The sequence below is a fragment of the Eumetopias jubatus genome, unplaced genomic scaffold (assembly GCF_037043125.1).
Source record: "Eumetopias jubatus isolate StellerSeaLion01/CBP00866 unplaced genomic scaffold, mEumJub1_p1.0 scaffold_52, whole genome shotgun sequence".
Lineage (NCBI taxonomy): Eukaryota > Metazoa > Chordata > Mammalia > Carnivora > Otariidae > Eumetopias > Eumetopias jubatus.
This window is the reverse complement of record NW_028274858.1, coordinates 249,891-265,359: the sequence shown is the minus strand read 5'-3', so window position 1 is coordinate 265,359 and position 15,469 is coordinate 249,891. Positions and strand designations below refer to the sequence as shown.

At 46.6% G+C, this 15,469-nt stretch overlaps 1 pseudogene; it reads right to left on the bottom strand.

The window, feature by feature from the left end:
- Window positions 1-748: 748 nt before the first annotated feature.
- LOC114204056 (histo-blood group ABO system transferase pseudogene) lies at window positions 749-2,672 on the bottom strand (annotated as a pseudogene).
- Window positions 2,673-15,469: the final 12,797 nt, after the last annotated feature.

The window sequence follows — 15,469 nt, the reverse complement described above, 5'->3', positions numbered from 1 at the left end:
AGTCAGGAAGTCGGGGCCGTCGCGAGCTCCTGGAGGGCCCAGGAGCAGGGAGCCTGTATCTTAGTTCTCGCTCTCATGCTCTGCCCCTTGTTGGGTGACTGAGCTCAGTAAGTGCTTGCTAAGACACAGTGCAGGCAGCTGGTCCAGAGAAAGTGCACAAGTGCAAACCCACTGGTGGGCACTGAGCAATGCCAAGGTGATGCGCATCCAGACAGAGTGAGTGCCCACCTTTCACAAACACCAGCACAGAAATAGCCATTTAAAACCAAGGCAGGAACCTTATATAGCCCAGAGGGCTCCACGCTCCTGGAGGCCAAGCTAGTGGCCACGGCCAAGGCCTCTGGTGGTGAGGGCACTGGGAGGTCTGAGAGGTGGCTCGGCGCGCCCTGACCCTGAAGCCCCATGGCTGCAGTGAGGTGTAAGGACTGGGAGGGAAGACCTGGCCAGCGCCCGTTCTGGCTCCATGGCTGCGACAGGGCTGCTCCCAGCCCCAGAGGAGATGTCTGTTGAGAACCACAGAGAAAAGCTTTTCCCTCAATTGTTCTTTTAAAGACGGTTGCTCAGCATTGACACAGAAAAACATCCGACATAAAACTGGAGCCGTTCACAGCTGCAAAGGACCTGGAAATGATCAAAATGTAGTGACCACAAAGAGAGGAACTTGTGCCCCCAGGCAGGCCTCCTGTGTGCAGGGCTGGTTGGGGCGGTGGCGTGCCCGTGCAAGCAGTGCTGGGCTCCACAGTTTCCCTCAAGGGGACAGAAGTAGGAATCTGCTCTGACTGCTCCGCTCAAGGTAGCACCCCCTGATGGAGACGGGGGTAGCCCCTCGTGACTTCCAGATGTCCTGGTGATTCTTGGGCACACCCATGGATCTCAGCTTCTTCATGACCCGGGGAATGATGGGGCGGCCAGCCCAGCAGCCGTGGGTCTCACAGGTCCTCCAGGGACAGCACCTTGGTGGCCCTGTGGCCCAGCAGGTACCTGTTCAGGTGGCTCTTATCAGGCCACATGGCCTCAATCCCATTGGCCCAGTTGACCACCATCACCTGGTGACAGGCCGAGGTCAGTTGGGGAAACTCCACCACCAATTCCCCAAAAAAGGCCCCCATGTAGTAAAAGTTGCCCTGGTCCCTGGGGATGTGGGTCTGGGACTGTGGCCAGCACTCGTAGATAAAGTCCTCATGGGCTCCCCAGTAGAAACCGGGGTGTGGGGTGCCAAAGAGGGGGGACAGGATCTCCATGCCCACATGGTCCCAGAACTTCATTCCCACATCCACGTGCACGCACACCAGGTCTTCCACGTCACAGAGGAAGCGCTGCTCGAGGAAGCGGCTGATCATTGCTATGTGTCGCATGGACACATCCTGCCAGAGCAGGACGCCGTGGACCTCGATGACCACCACCCTCTGGCCCTCCCAGAATGGCACATGAGGCACAGCAACCAGCTGGTCTTTGAAGACGTAGTATGTGACTCTGTGTCCACCATGAGGACCACCACCCTCTGGCCTACCTGGAGGGGAACACGGGGCCTGGCAGCCAGCTGATTGGTGAAAACCTAGTAGGTGACCCCGTGCCCCACCATGTAGTGCTTCTCTGCCATCTGCAGGAACAGCTCCAGGAAGACCATGCATCCACAGGGGCAGTGGACAGGGCAGGAAGAGAGTCACTGCCAGAGGCCAGCAGCAGGACACCAGGGTTGGGGCCATGGACGTGTGCATCTTCTTCAAGGGGGCAGGCCCTGGGCTGCTTTATGCACAGCCACCTCCTGACCTTCCTGAGGGAATCTGCCTGCAAGACCTCCCAAAATGTCTGTTCCCAGAGATGGGGCCCATCAGCAGCCTGACTTCCAAAGGGGAGCCTGAGGCTTCGGAGGCTGGAAACCCATGCCGCCCCACAGTCAGCATGCTGGAGCCAGGAACACTCCCCCTGTGCTGAGCTCCTGGGCAAACCCTGCAGGTGCCCTCCACTGGTCACCCCCCCCTGCAGATCCCATCCCCACCTTCCAGGAAGGAAGCACCTTTGGGCACAGCCCTCATTTCTATGTCTTTTTTTTTTAAAGATTTTATTTATTTGAGAGAGAGAGAATGACAGATAGAGAGCACGAGAGGGAAGAGGGTCAGAGGGAGAAGCAGACTCCCTGCTGAGCAGGGAGCCCGATGCAGGACTCGATCCTGGGACTCCAGGATCATGACCTGAGCCGAAGGCAGCCGCTTAACCAACTGAGCCACCCAGGCGCCCCCCTCATTTCTATGTCTTACAGAGCGGCTAGAATCAGCAGGACCGGCCACCCGTCCCACTTGGCATTGAGTGGGCTGCCGCTGGCCCCCACAGACCGGTCTCCACTTCTGTAGGGTCCTCCCTGGAAGGCTGCTGGGCATCCTGCTGACAAGGTGCTCCGTAAGCCACTGGTATTCCTAGGAAGGGTCACCCTCAAACTCTGCCACATCAGGAATCAGGTCCAGCCCGTGGACAGGGAAGGCAAAATATGACACCAGGAAGAAGAGGGGGCTTGCTTAGGCCCCAGGCTTGAATCCAAGGGTGTAAGCTTCCAGGTCCAGGTCTACATCTCCCCGGCCCCAAAGGGTTCAAAGACTTGTCAAACCACGTCCCATGGCTGGTCCCCCTTTAAGGGTACTACCTGCTCCCCCCTGTGAGGACAGCAGCTCCCCCATTATCAGCAAGTGTTGTGAGCCCCTCTGAGACTGATGTTTTTGCGTAGGCACTAAGGCTACTTCCCTGGGCCTGCCCCATACCCGGCAGGTTAGTAAATCGCTCACACAGGGAAGGAGGGCACTACATTTAAATAGGGGACAAGCACACTCAACCAGCAGACATGAGTCAGGTCACCAGAGGGCAAGTCCAGACACAGCCAATGGGGGAACAAGCCAGATATGAAGCAGGGGGATAGAAGAGTGATCCTGGCAGAGGGCACAGCAAAAGCAAAGGCTTGTTTGTAGTCAGGCCCAGGGCACATGTGGGACGACCACACACTTGGGTGGCCCACAGAAAGGGGGGCCGTGGTGGAAGAGGTGAGGCTGGAGAGGACGGGCAGGAGGGGAGCAGACCACAGAGAGGACCAAAGTTTATGTTCCAAAAATATCACTCTATTACCAGAGGAGAATGAGTTCTGTGCAGCAGGGGACAGGGAGACCCTAACCCTAACCCTAATCCCTAACTCCTAACCCTAACCCTATCCACTATTACCAACCCCACAAAATCATCAAAATACATTCCTGTACCTTTCTTAAAATAGATGTAAGAACAAGATCAGAAGAATTGCAAAACCTAGAGCTCATAAATAGACTGTGCACCCTAAGCAAGTGACTGCACAAACACCTCAAATGTTATTCAATAGAATGAAACAAGCAATGTTATACAGCACAATGAATTTTTAATAAATCATGTGGTCATATTAATTGATGCAGAAAATGTTCTAACCAATATCCAATGTCTGTTGCTGATATAAATACTGATGAAAGCAGGAGTAAGGAATAATTTTCTCATTAAATCTCTAGCAAACACTATGCTTAAGTCTGAAGATGGACAGCTCTACTCTGAAATCAGGAACAAGGACAGGATGCTGGTTTTCACCTGTTGCTCAATATTGGACTGAAAGTTCTACCCAGAAAGATAAGCCAAGAATGAAGGCATCCACATATGAAAGGAAACACTAGAACTCTGTCTATTCAGAGACCAGGGATGACATCATCTTATATAGAGCTTCCTAAAGAATCAACAAAAAATGATTACAGCCAGTTACCTAATTCAGCACAGTTACAGGACAAAATATCAATACACAAAAATCTCTCTTATTTGTATACAATAACAATGAATCATCCAAAATGGAATTTAAGAAAACAATTCCTTTTTAGAGAACATCAATATTGACCAAATATTTCGGAAAAGATGTAATCAAGGTGCACATGTTGTACACTGAATGTTACAAAACATTGCTGAAAGAAAGTAAGGGAAACCTAAATAATTCTGAAGACACCCCATGGTGATGAAAAGACATACTATTGAATACATTACAAATGTATTACAAATAATACATTATATGTTAATTAATTGAATTTAAATTTAAAAATTTTTTAAATAAATATAGAAAATAACAATTTTTATTGTTATGGATACACTTTTGAAAAGGTATGCATACAGATCAGTGGGATTTAACTGAGACCAGAAATAAACCCGTTCTTCTATGGTCCATTGAATTTTGACAAGGGTGGACAACGTTACATTGGGGGACAATTGGTTATCCATGTGCAGAGGAAAGAAACTGGACCTTTACCTCATTCCACATAGAAAGGTTAGCTCAAAATAAGTAAAGGTTTAAATGTAAGAGGTAAAATTATAAACTCAAAAGAAATAAATGGGGATAAATCTTCATAACTTTGGATTTAGCAATGCTTTTAGCTTTGACAGCAAAGCATAAGAATAGAAAGAAAAATAATATCCTCAAAAGTAAAAATCATTTCAGCACGCCTGGGTGGCTCAGTCAGTTAAGGATCTAACTTAATTTTGGCTCAGGTCATGATATCAAGCCCCATGTCAGGCTCCACGCTGAGTGTAGGCCCTGCTTGAGAGTCTCTCTCACTCTCTCTGCCCCCGACCACTCACACACTCTCTCTCCCTCGCTCTTAAAAAAAATGTAAAAAAAAAAAATTACAAATCTTTGTACATCAGAAGTGACTATCCTGAAAGTGAAAAGACAGCCCCCAGAAGGAAATATTTGTACATTATGTATCTATTAAGAGTCTGTTGTCCAGAATATGTAAAGAGCTTTTACAACTCCTCAACAAAAAGACCACCTAATTTTACCGCACTTTGAAATCACCGCAGAGTCCACTACTTTTCCAAACCACCACGTCAGCACCAGGTCACGGAAGCAGAGACGACACCAGACTTCAGGATGGAGGCCGCGCCCTCCCAGACCCGGTTCCCCCACCGCGGAGAGCCCACTGGCCCTTGAAGGAGGCCACGTGGTAGCGAGAGACTCGTGGGAGGATTCAGTCAGCAGCCCCTGTGTCTTGGGTGCAGTAGAAGCAGTGGGATCTGGAATTCCCATTCTCCACAACCCTCCCCCAAAACCTGGTTAGAACTGTGAAAATGGAAGAAGGGCACCTCAGGAACGTGGACTGGGGACGCCAGCGGGGAGGCCGGAGCGGGGAGCCCGCCGCTCAGGGTCAGGGACGGGAACGGCCGTCAGTCACAGGCCCGGGGTCGGAAGCCTCCACAGCAGACACCCATCAGTCACAGGCCCCGGAGCGGAGGACGCAGGTGTCCGCTCCTCCAGGAACCCCACGCTCCCCGCAGCTCAGGGGGGCGAGCCGCCGTCACCCCGAAGCCGGCTTCTCTCCGCGGACTTCCCGTCGGAACAGCGCCCCCCGCTGCCTCCTCCTTCTCCACGACATGCTGTTCCTCTCCGTCCTTTCTCGTCCGCGATGTGGCCAGAGCTGGCTTGTCCCGGACGGCAAGTCTCTGCTCTTCCCAAATAAACCCATTTTGCTGGTAAAACGACCGCACTTTCAGTTTAAGGTCAACAGGACGGATAAATTCGGTAAGTTGGCAAGGAGCAAAACCGAGAGACAAAAATCCGGTGCATTTCCAGGCGCTCCTCACACACCATCGGGACGAGACCCGCGGAGCACAGGCTCCTTCACAGCCGCATCGAGAAGAACCACACACCGAGGAGCACACGTCCCCAGGAGCCGACACACCTGCCCTCCGACCCCGTGAGACACGGACCGCGGACGTCGAGGGAGACACGCCGGGAAGACGCCCCGCGCTCAGGGCAGAGCGCACGCTGCGGACACGTCTACTCTCCCCCCGCCGTCCGCCGAGTCCGCGCCGCCGCTACGGGCCTCCAGCGGGGTCTTCGCAGACACGGAACCCACAGCCCTGACGCGGGTGTGGACGCGGGGAGGAGCCGCGGGGCCGAGGCGGGGGAGCCGGAGCACAGCGGCGGGCGGCCGGCCCGGACCGCAGACCGCGGGAGCAGCCCAGGAACCGACTCCGGGTGCGCGTGGACACGGCCGCGGGGGCCGCCGAGCGGATCCGAGGCCGGAGAGCGGAGCCCCGACAGCCCCGCGCACGGCACCGCGGGGACCCCACGTCACCGCACACAGAGCCACGGACACCCCGCCGTCTGCGCACCCGCCCTTCCTCCGCTGCGTCCTGTGAGCTCGGGCCCCCTCCGCGGTCCCCGCTCAGACGGCTTCTCCTCACCTTCTCCTCCCGCGGCGGGGCCTGAGGAGGCCGGGCTCCTGTCCGTGTGGACGCGACCCCACGTCCTCCAGAGCGGGTCCTGAGGAGGACGAGCTCCTGTCAGCGTGGACGCGCCCCACGTCCTCCAGAGCGGGTCCTGAGGAGGCCGGGCTCCTGTCAGCGTGGATGCGCCCCACGGCCCCCAGAAGCCTCCAGAGCGGGGCCTGAGGAGGCCGGGCTCCTGTCCTTGCGGACACCGCCCCGTGTCCTCTAGAAGCCTCCACAGCGAGTCCTGAGGAGGCCGGGCTCCTGTCAGCGTGGACGCACCCCACGGCCCCCAGAAGCCTCCAGAGCGGGGCCTGAGGAGGCCGGGCTTCTGTCCTTGCGGACACCGCCCCGTGTCCTCTAGAAGCCTCCACAGCGAGTCCTGAGGAGGACGGGCTCCTGTCAGCGTGGACGCCGCCCCATGTCCTCTAGAAGCCTCCACAGTGGGTCCTGAGGAGGCCGGACTCCTGTCAGCGTGGATGGGCCCCACGGCCCCCAGAAGCCTCCAGAGCAGGTCCTGAGGAGGCCTGGCTTCTGTCAGCGCGGACGCGACCCCCAGAAGCCTCCACCTCAGGTTCTGAGGAGGTCTGCCCCTGTCACGACGGCTGCGCAGGCCAAGCTCTGGGCTCCTGGCGGGAGCTGGGGTCGTGCGCCCTCTGCAGGCGGGGGAGGCAGTGCAGGACAAGGTGAGCTCCCCGTTCAATGGAAGCACCTGCTCGCTCCCTGGGTCCAGCTGAAGCCATTAAATTCTGAAAATTCAAGCTGAATGGAGCCCAATATCCCCCCAACTTCTCCAAAAATAGCTAAGAAACAATTAATTGGAAACAATACGGAATGACAACAGTCCTGACTCAAAAAGTGCCCTGGTCCTGACTGAACATGATTCCGACCCAAACTTGATCTCAAGCTGGTCCTGACCCCAGCCCAAGACCCTAACCCTAGCCCCCAAACCCGAACAATGTTCACGATAATCACAAGGCAGAAACCGTGCAAATGTTCATCCATGGTGAATGCATAAACAAAATGTGGTCAAGGGCTTGGGTCTGGGTCCAAGTTCAGGTTTGGGTCATAGTTCTAGATCAAGATTTGGGTTTAGGATCAGGGTGAGGGTGAGGGTTTTGGGTGAAGGTGAGGTTAATGGTTAGGATGAGAGCTTAGGGATTTAGGCTTATGATTTAGGGTTTAAGACTTAAGGCTTAGGGGATAAAGTTTAAGGTCACATTTGTGTTTGGGTTCTTGCTGGGGTTTGGGTTCAGGGCTCATGACTCAGAGTTCTGGTTCAGGGTTTGGGTTCGTGGTTCAGGGCTGGGATTCAGGACTTGGGTTCAGAGTTTGGGTATGGGGTTCAGTTTCAGGTTTGAGATTCAGGGTTCCAGTTTGGGGCTTAGGGTCACGTTAGCTTTTAGGGTTAAAGTTAAGGGTTAGAGTTCGGTTTAAGGATCACACGTGTTCTTTAGTTGTCATCATGGACACAAAATTTCTATCTGAAGTTTCTAAATCTGAACTCTATTTAGTCTGGATGTCAGGAGCTTGTTCAGAATTTAGGATCACAGTAAGAGTGCTTACCAACAGCATTCTGATCCTAGAGTCTCCCAGTCACCCAGAAGCTGCTTTTTTCTCGGTTGAAACATACCCTTTGCACAGGAGGGTGAGCTGGTGCCAAATCTGGGATGATTTCACAATGGCAGAGGTGTGAAACCAAATATTGTGGAAATGTTCATGGATAATGAAACAGGAGACAAATAATTTTTCCACTCCTGATTCTTCTACAATAACAGAGACCAAGTTCCCATTACAGTCTGATAATGTTCCCTAAGAAGGACTATGATACTCATTACCAATACCACAAAAAGGCCCCCTCCCCTGGTTTAAACTAAGAATCACAGGAGGATACTTCCTATTTTGTTCTCAAAAATACAATTTTATTCTTTCGATGTTCCAGTGTGCAATTTGTAGAGGCATTGCCAACATTTTCCGTTCTCAAACACTCATCCACACACGAATAAAATGCAGGCAACATTGTAATGCACTGCTCATTGGGGTACCAAGAAGAAGGAGGGCTATTAAAAGTAATAAAACTATATCTACTATTAAACTCAGAAAAAGCACTCTTTAGGGGCACTTAATGAGGATCCCTATCCATAGGAACTCACATCTCATCATATGGAACCCACTCATAAATATCATCAACAACAATAGCCTGCCGACCACTGTAGCCCCCCTGCCATTTCCCTATGGGATTGTAATGCATACTCAAACTGCTAGAGACAACGTCAACAGTAGAACAGGAATTGCCCACCCCCGAGGGACCAACTATTACAGTGACGTAAAAAATTCCCACTCCCTCGGCATCATGATTCCGGACTTCCAGCTCCATTACAAAGCTGTCATCAACAAGACAGTATGGTACTGGCACAAAAACTGACACATAGATCAATGGAACAGAATAGAGAGCCCAGAAATGGACCCTCAACTCTATGGTCAACTTATCTTTGACAAAGCAGGAAAGAATGTCCAATGGAAAAAAGACAGTCTCTTCAACAAATGGTGTTGGGAAAATTGGACAGCCACATGCAGAAGAATGAAACTGGACCTTTTGCTTACACCACACACAAAAATAGACTCCAAATGGTTGGAATACCTAAGCATGAGACAGGAGTCCCTCAAAATCCTAATGGAGAAGACAGACAGCAACCTCTTCGAACTCAGCCACAGCAACTTCTTCCTAGAAACATCGCCAAAGGCAAGGGAAGCCAGGGCAAAAATGAACTATTGGGATTTCATCGAAATAAAAAGCTTTTGCAGAGCAAAAGAAACAGTCCACAAAACCAAAAGAAAACCGACAGAATGGGAGAAAATAGTTGCAAATGACATATCAGATAAAGGGCTAGTATCCAAAATCTATAAAGAACTTATCCAACTCAACACCCAAAGAACAAATAATCCAATCAAGAAATGGGCAGAAGACATGAACAGACATTTTTCCAAAGAAGACATCCAAATGGCCAACAGACACATGAAAAAGTGCTCAACATCACCGGCATCAGGGAAATCCAAATCAAAACCTCCATGAGTTACCACCTCACACCCATCAGAATGGCTAAAATTAACAAGTCAGGAAATGACAGATGTTGGCGGGGATGCGGAGAAAGGGGAACCCTCCTACACTGTCGGTGGGAATGCAAGCTGGTGCAACCAGTCTGGAAAACTGTATGGAGGTTCCTCAAACAATTGAAAATAGAGCTACCATACGATCCAGCAATTGCACTACTGGGTATTTACGCCAAAGATACAAATGTAGGAATCCGAAGGGGTATGTGCAGCAATGTCCACAATAGCCAACCTGTGGAAAGAGCCAAGATATCCATCGACAGATGAATGGATAAAGAAGATGTGGTATATATACACAATAGAATATTATACAGCCATCAAAAGGAATGAGATCTTGCCATTTGCAATGACGTGGATGGAAGGGAATGCTGTCATGCTGAGTGAAATAAGTCAATCAGAGAAAGACATGTGTCATATGATCTCACTGATATGAGGAATTCTTAATCTCAGGAAACAAACTGAGTGTTGCTGGAGTGGTGGCGGTGTGGGAGGGATGGGGTGGCTGGGTGATAGACTTTGGGGAAGGTATATGCTATGGTGAGCGCTGTGAATTGTACAAGACTGTTGAATCACAGATCTGTACCTCTGAAACAAATAATGCAATATATGTTAAGAAAAAAAAAAGAAGAAGATAGCAGGAGGGGAAGGATGAAGGGGAGTAAATCGGAGGGGGAGATGAACCAATATTTTACTAAAGAAGAAATGAAAAAGCCACAAGCTATTCTGTTTGCCACAAATTCCGACACCAAAAAGGAAAACACGACCCAGTTGCATTTATCCATGTCCTGGCACCTCAACATCAGTTTTAGATATTTTCCTATATACTTTGTAAATGTCTTTAGTGCAAACAGCTCATTAATTTATGCAAATTAGGGAAACTGATTTATAATATCATCACCTTTAAAGGTATCTTCTATACACTTCTTCCCCCCGCCCCAAGACGCCCACCAGATCTGTCGCTCAGGTGAACGATGATACAATCAACTGTTTCAGGAGCCCAAAGCAATCAGTAATCTTAGCTTCTAAATATGCAGTGATCTCAAACTTCTACCAGTGTAAACAAAAAGACTCAAGTGATCAAAAATCACATCGTTGTGGCACCTGGGTGGCTTAATCCATTAAGCGTCTGCCTTCAGCTCAGGTCGTGATCCCAGGGTCCTGGGACCAAGAGCCCCATGTCGGTCTCCCCACTCAGCGGGGAGCCTGCTTCTCCCTCTGCCTCTGCTGCTCCCCCTGCTTGTGCTCTCTCTTTTTCTCAAATAAATAAATAAAATATTTAAATAAAAATCACATAGTTGAAGAAAAATGTATCAGTATGAAGATTTTTTAACTACAATTTTATTATGCCTTTCTTTCAAGCTACAAGCTCTCTTTAAAATGACATCAAATTACAGTGCATACACACCTATAACAGCTTAGACTTGCTTAGGAGCAAATCATTACATTAAAATAAATAACCTTCTAAATATTTCATAATTTAATTGGCTCTTAAATAGTTTTCCCAGGGGGAAAACAAGCATTCTGTGTTCTTTGAGTTGGATATATAAGTGAACTGCTATTTATTCATTTAAATCCCGAAGAAACCTAAAGACAAAAGTTTTTTTTTTCTAATCAATACAGATATACATGATCATCATCATTAATACAGTGAAAGGATGAAATGGTATAAACAGTCAATCTCTCATAACTATGGTTGCAAAATAATCTAAATGGACAATGACTGACCCTGACAGTCATTTCAAGGAAAGAAGAACCTAAGTCAAGAAAATGTTGAAGAATATGTACTCTGACAAAGGAGTGAGAAGTATTAACACAAAAATGAGAACTATGGAATGAAAAAGTCATTTTACTTTGTCTTAAAAAAATGGAGGGTTGCCTGGGTGGCTTGGTTGTTAATCGTCTGCCTCCAGCTCAGGTCATGGTCCCAGAGTCCTGGGATTGAGCCCCACATCTGGCTCCCTGCTCCGCGGGAAGCCTGCTTCTCCCTCTCCCACTCCCCCAGCTTGTGTTCCTTCTCTTGCTTTGTCTCTCTCTGGCAAATAAATAAAATCTTTAAAAAAATATATATGGACAAAACTTGGAAGAAGGAGGGAACCTAGACTATTTAGAATTGATGTAGATCTATACCAACATGGACAGTGGTACAATGATTTGTTCTTTTTTTTTCTTAAAGAATTTATTTATTTATTTGACAGAGAGAGAGACAGCGAGAGAGGGAACACAAGCAGGGGGAGTGAGACAGGGAGAAGCAGGCTTCCTGACAAGCAGGGAGCCCGATGTCGGCCTGGATCCCAGGACCCCGGGATCATGACCTGAGTCGAAGGCAGACGCTTAACGACTGAGCCACCCAGGCGCCCTGGGGAATAAGAATGTTCTAAAACGGGTTGTGGTAATGGTTGCAGAACTCTCTGCATCTACTGAAAGCCATTGAATTACACAGTTTAAACAGGTAAACTGTATGGTATGTGAATTATTTTATCAATATAACTGATAAAATATATATAATCTACAAGAAGTAGACAAATTTACAATTATATTCAGAGATTTCAATAACCTTTCTCAATAATTTATAGAACAAATGTACAGAAGATCGGTAAGGATATAGAAAATGTGAACACTATCAACTGTCCTGAACTAATTGGCATTTATAGAATATTCCACCACAAACAGAAGAACATACATCTTTTTCAGGTATACCAAGAACATTGATGAAGATAGAATACATTCTAGGCCATAAAACAAGTCTAAGAAAGTTTAAAATGAATCAAGCTATTCAAAATATGTACTCTGACCATAATATGCAATTAAATTATAACTCAATAACCGAAATATTCCCAACTATTTGGTAACTAAATGACATGCTTCTCAATAATTGATGCATCAAATATGAAATCAAAGGGGAAATTAGAAATTATTTTGAACTAACTAAAAAATGTATAACTAACATAAAATGTGGGATGTCACTACTTGGGAGAAATTTATAGTGTTCAATATATTAGAAGAAAAAGAAGATTTCAAATCAATGACCTCAGCTCCCACTTTAAGGAACTGGTAAAAGAATGAATTAAGCCCAAAGTAGAAGAAATAACAGAGAAGAAATCAATGAAATAGAAAACAGCAAAAACAAATAGAGAAAGTTAATGAAAGTAAAACTGGTTCCTTAAGAACCAGTACAGCTGACTTTAGTCAGACTAACCAAGGGGGGAAAGGAGAAAAAATTAAAAATTACCAATATTAGGGATTAGAACGATGGCATCAGCACAAATGCAGCAGACGGGCAGTCATTAGAAAGATAATAAGGGAAAACTATGAACAATCTTGTGCCTATAAATCTGACTAGCTAGATGAAAGGGATAAATTCTTTGAAAGATAAAACCTACCAAAGCTCATTCAAGAAGACAGATGGCCTGAATTGCTTACTAAATACCTATGAAAGAAACTGAATTCCCAATCCCATGCCCTTCCACAAAGTGAACTCAAGGTCCAGAGAGCTTTACTGGCAAAGCCTACCATGCAAGGAAGAAACAATAGGAATTTTACACTAACTCTTCCCAAAAGCTGAAACATGGAACACACTTCCCAACTTATTTTATGTAGCCAGCATTATCCTGAGAGTGAGATTAACACAGAGATGTTGCATGAAAAGGAAACTACAGACCAATATTCTTCATGGACATAAATGCACCGGTTTATTTTTAATTTTAGCAAATGAAGTCCAGTAAGATAGGGAAAGGGTAATACACTATAATAGTAGTGGAGTTTATTCCAGGAATGCAATGTTTATTAAACATTCAAGAATTGGGGCGCCTGGGTGGCTCAGTCAGTTAAGCATCTGCCTCAAGTCATGAGCCCAGGGTCCTGGAATCGAGCCCCACGTGGGGCTCCCTGCTCAGTGGGGAGCCTGCTTCTCCCTCTCCCCCTTCCCCTGCTTGTGCTCTCTCTCTCAAATCAGTCAATAAAATCTGGAAATTAAGAAAAGAGTTAAACATTCAAAAATTATTCAGTATAAGCAAGAAGTGAAGGATAAAATGAACCCTGTGGTACTGGATATGGGTTGGAAACAGCAGTATGAACTCCTGTTTAATATATATGCAGATGGATAGATACAGAATCAGTACAGGCATGCATGTCCACGTGGGTTAGGATACATGCCTGCATTGCCTGGTTTTGTCTTATCTACCTCAGGGGGCCTAAAAGCAATGACATCTCAGGAGCAACAAGGATGCCTTGTGTCTAGATCTTGGTTTCCAATTAACATTCTCCAATGTAAGGAACTAGGTCATCTTCGAGAAATGCAGGACTGAGCTAGGGAAAATACAAGATAAGCCTGGAGCATTTTATAATATGAAAGTAAAGATATATTTAAAAAAAAAGGTAGGGTCACATGAAACAGACACAGTAGCCATGTGAAAGCACTCCCAATGGCCAAAGCTAGAAAAAAACAGCAAATTAAATAATACAGTATTGGAGTATCATCCAAAGTATAAAATAAATGTATGTGAGTCTATACTGCAAAAATAATAAATAGGGGGAAAGAGGCAAATACTCCCTACAGAAGAATTCTATTTTTTTTAAGATTTATCTATTTATTTTAGAGAGAGAGAGAGCACAAGTGTGAGGGGCAGAGGGAGAGAATCCTCAAGCAGACTCACCTCTGAGCACAGAGCCTGACAAGGTGCTCGAATCCACGACCCTGAGATCACGAACTGAGCCCAAAACAAGAGTCGGACGCCCAACCAACTGCACCACCCAGGCGCCCCAGAAGAATTCTAAGTAGTATATGTAGATACTACACCTCGCAGGAGCTGACACTTCATCAACACCACCCCCAAGTGTGCGCTAAACAGAGCAACTCAATTTCAAAGAATAAAGGATGGAGAGGGAACTGTGAATAAACCTGGAAAACACTACCCTGCCCAAGGGACCAAGGTTTAGTTTCAGCCCTGATGTCACCTGTACACCATGGACTCCCTCATAGGAGTGAGGAGAAGGGTACTTCATCTCCACGGAATTCTTTGAAAAACTCATAATCCCAATAACCATGAGAAAAACATAAGACAATTCAAATTGAGGGACATTCAACAAAACATCTAACCAGTATTCCTCAAAACTGTCAAGGCCATATAAATGCAAAGCAACACTGAGCAACTATCACAGAGCACAAGAGACTAATGAGACCTGAAACTTAGAAGTCATCAATGTTTTTTTGCCTGGATCAATTATTATTGATTATTATTAATTAATAATGTTATCATATATTAATATTAATATTTATTATAATTATTAATATAATAGTAATGTTATTATTATGGTTAACAAATGGGGTTTTTTTGATTCTGTCATTACTTTTACATTTATTAATTGGCATCATCAATGTTTTTTTGCCTGGATCAATTATTATTATAATGGTTAACAGATGGGGAGAAAGTGTAAATTCATATATTCCTTTATTGCTTAATGAATTATAATCCACTGCTGTCATTACTTATTTTGATGCCCAGGTTGACCCAGACTTGATTAGAGGAAGCCCTTCAAGAAGGCTTTTGTTTCTTTATTACATAGCCCATCATTCTGTGAGCACTTCCCTACTTTCTGATACAAAAAGGTATTCTAAGTTGCTCTTGTTCTTTTCACTGCCCAGCCCTAGAGTCAGCCAATTCTTTAGGTAGTGTTTCCTTTCAGTGTTTTAGTGGAGAGTGCTATTTAGAAACCAAGATCTGTCCATTGCTACCAGGGCATTCACTGCTACTGGGTTCTTTTTTGTGTATTGTTGTACTGTTTAATTCTAGCCACGGCTCTGAACAGTATTTTAGTTACTACACAATATAGATTTATGCGGGGAAATGTGTGCCTTTTGTTTGTATTTTTTTTACTATGGATGTTGGCCAGATCTAGGAAATATATGTACATATATATATACACACACATATGTGAATACATATACACATTTAGGTGTATACATATGATGCGTGTATATATGTGTGTGTACACACGCACGCCATGAGTTCACACAGATATATCTGGTTGCCCTCCAACCCCATCGGGTTCACTCTAGCTCTCCCCTTTCCATATCTGTACCTTCTCCAACAATAACAAACCTGGCTCC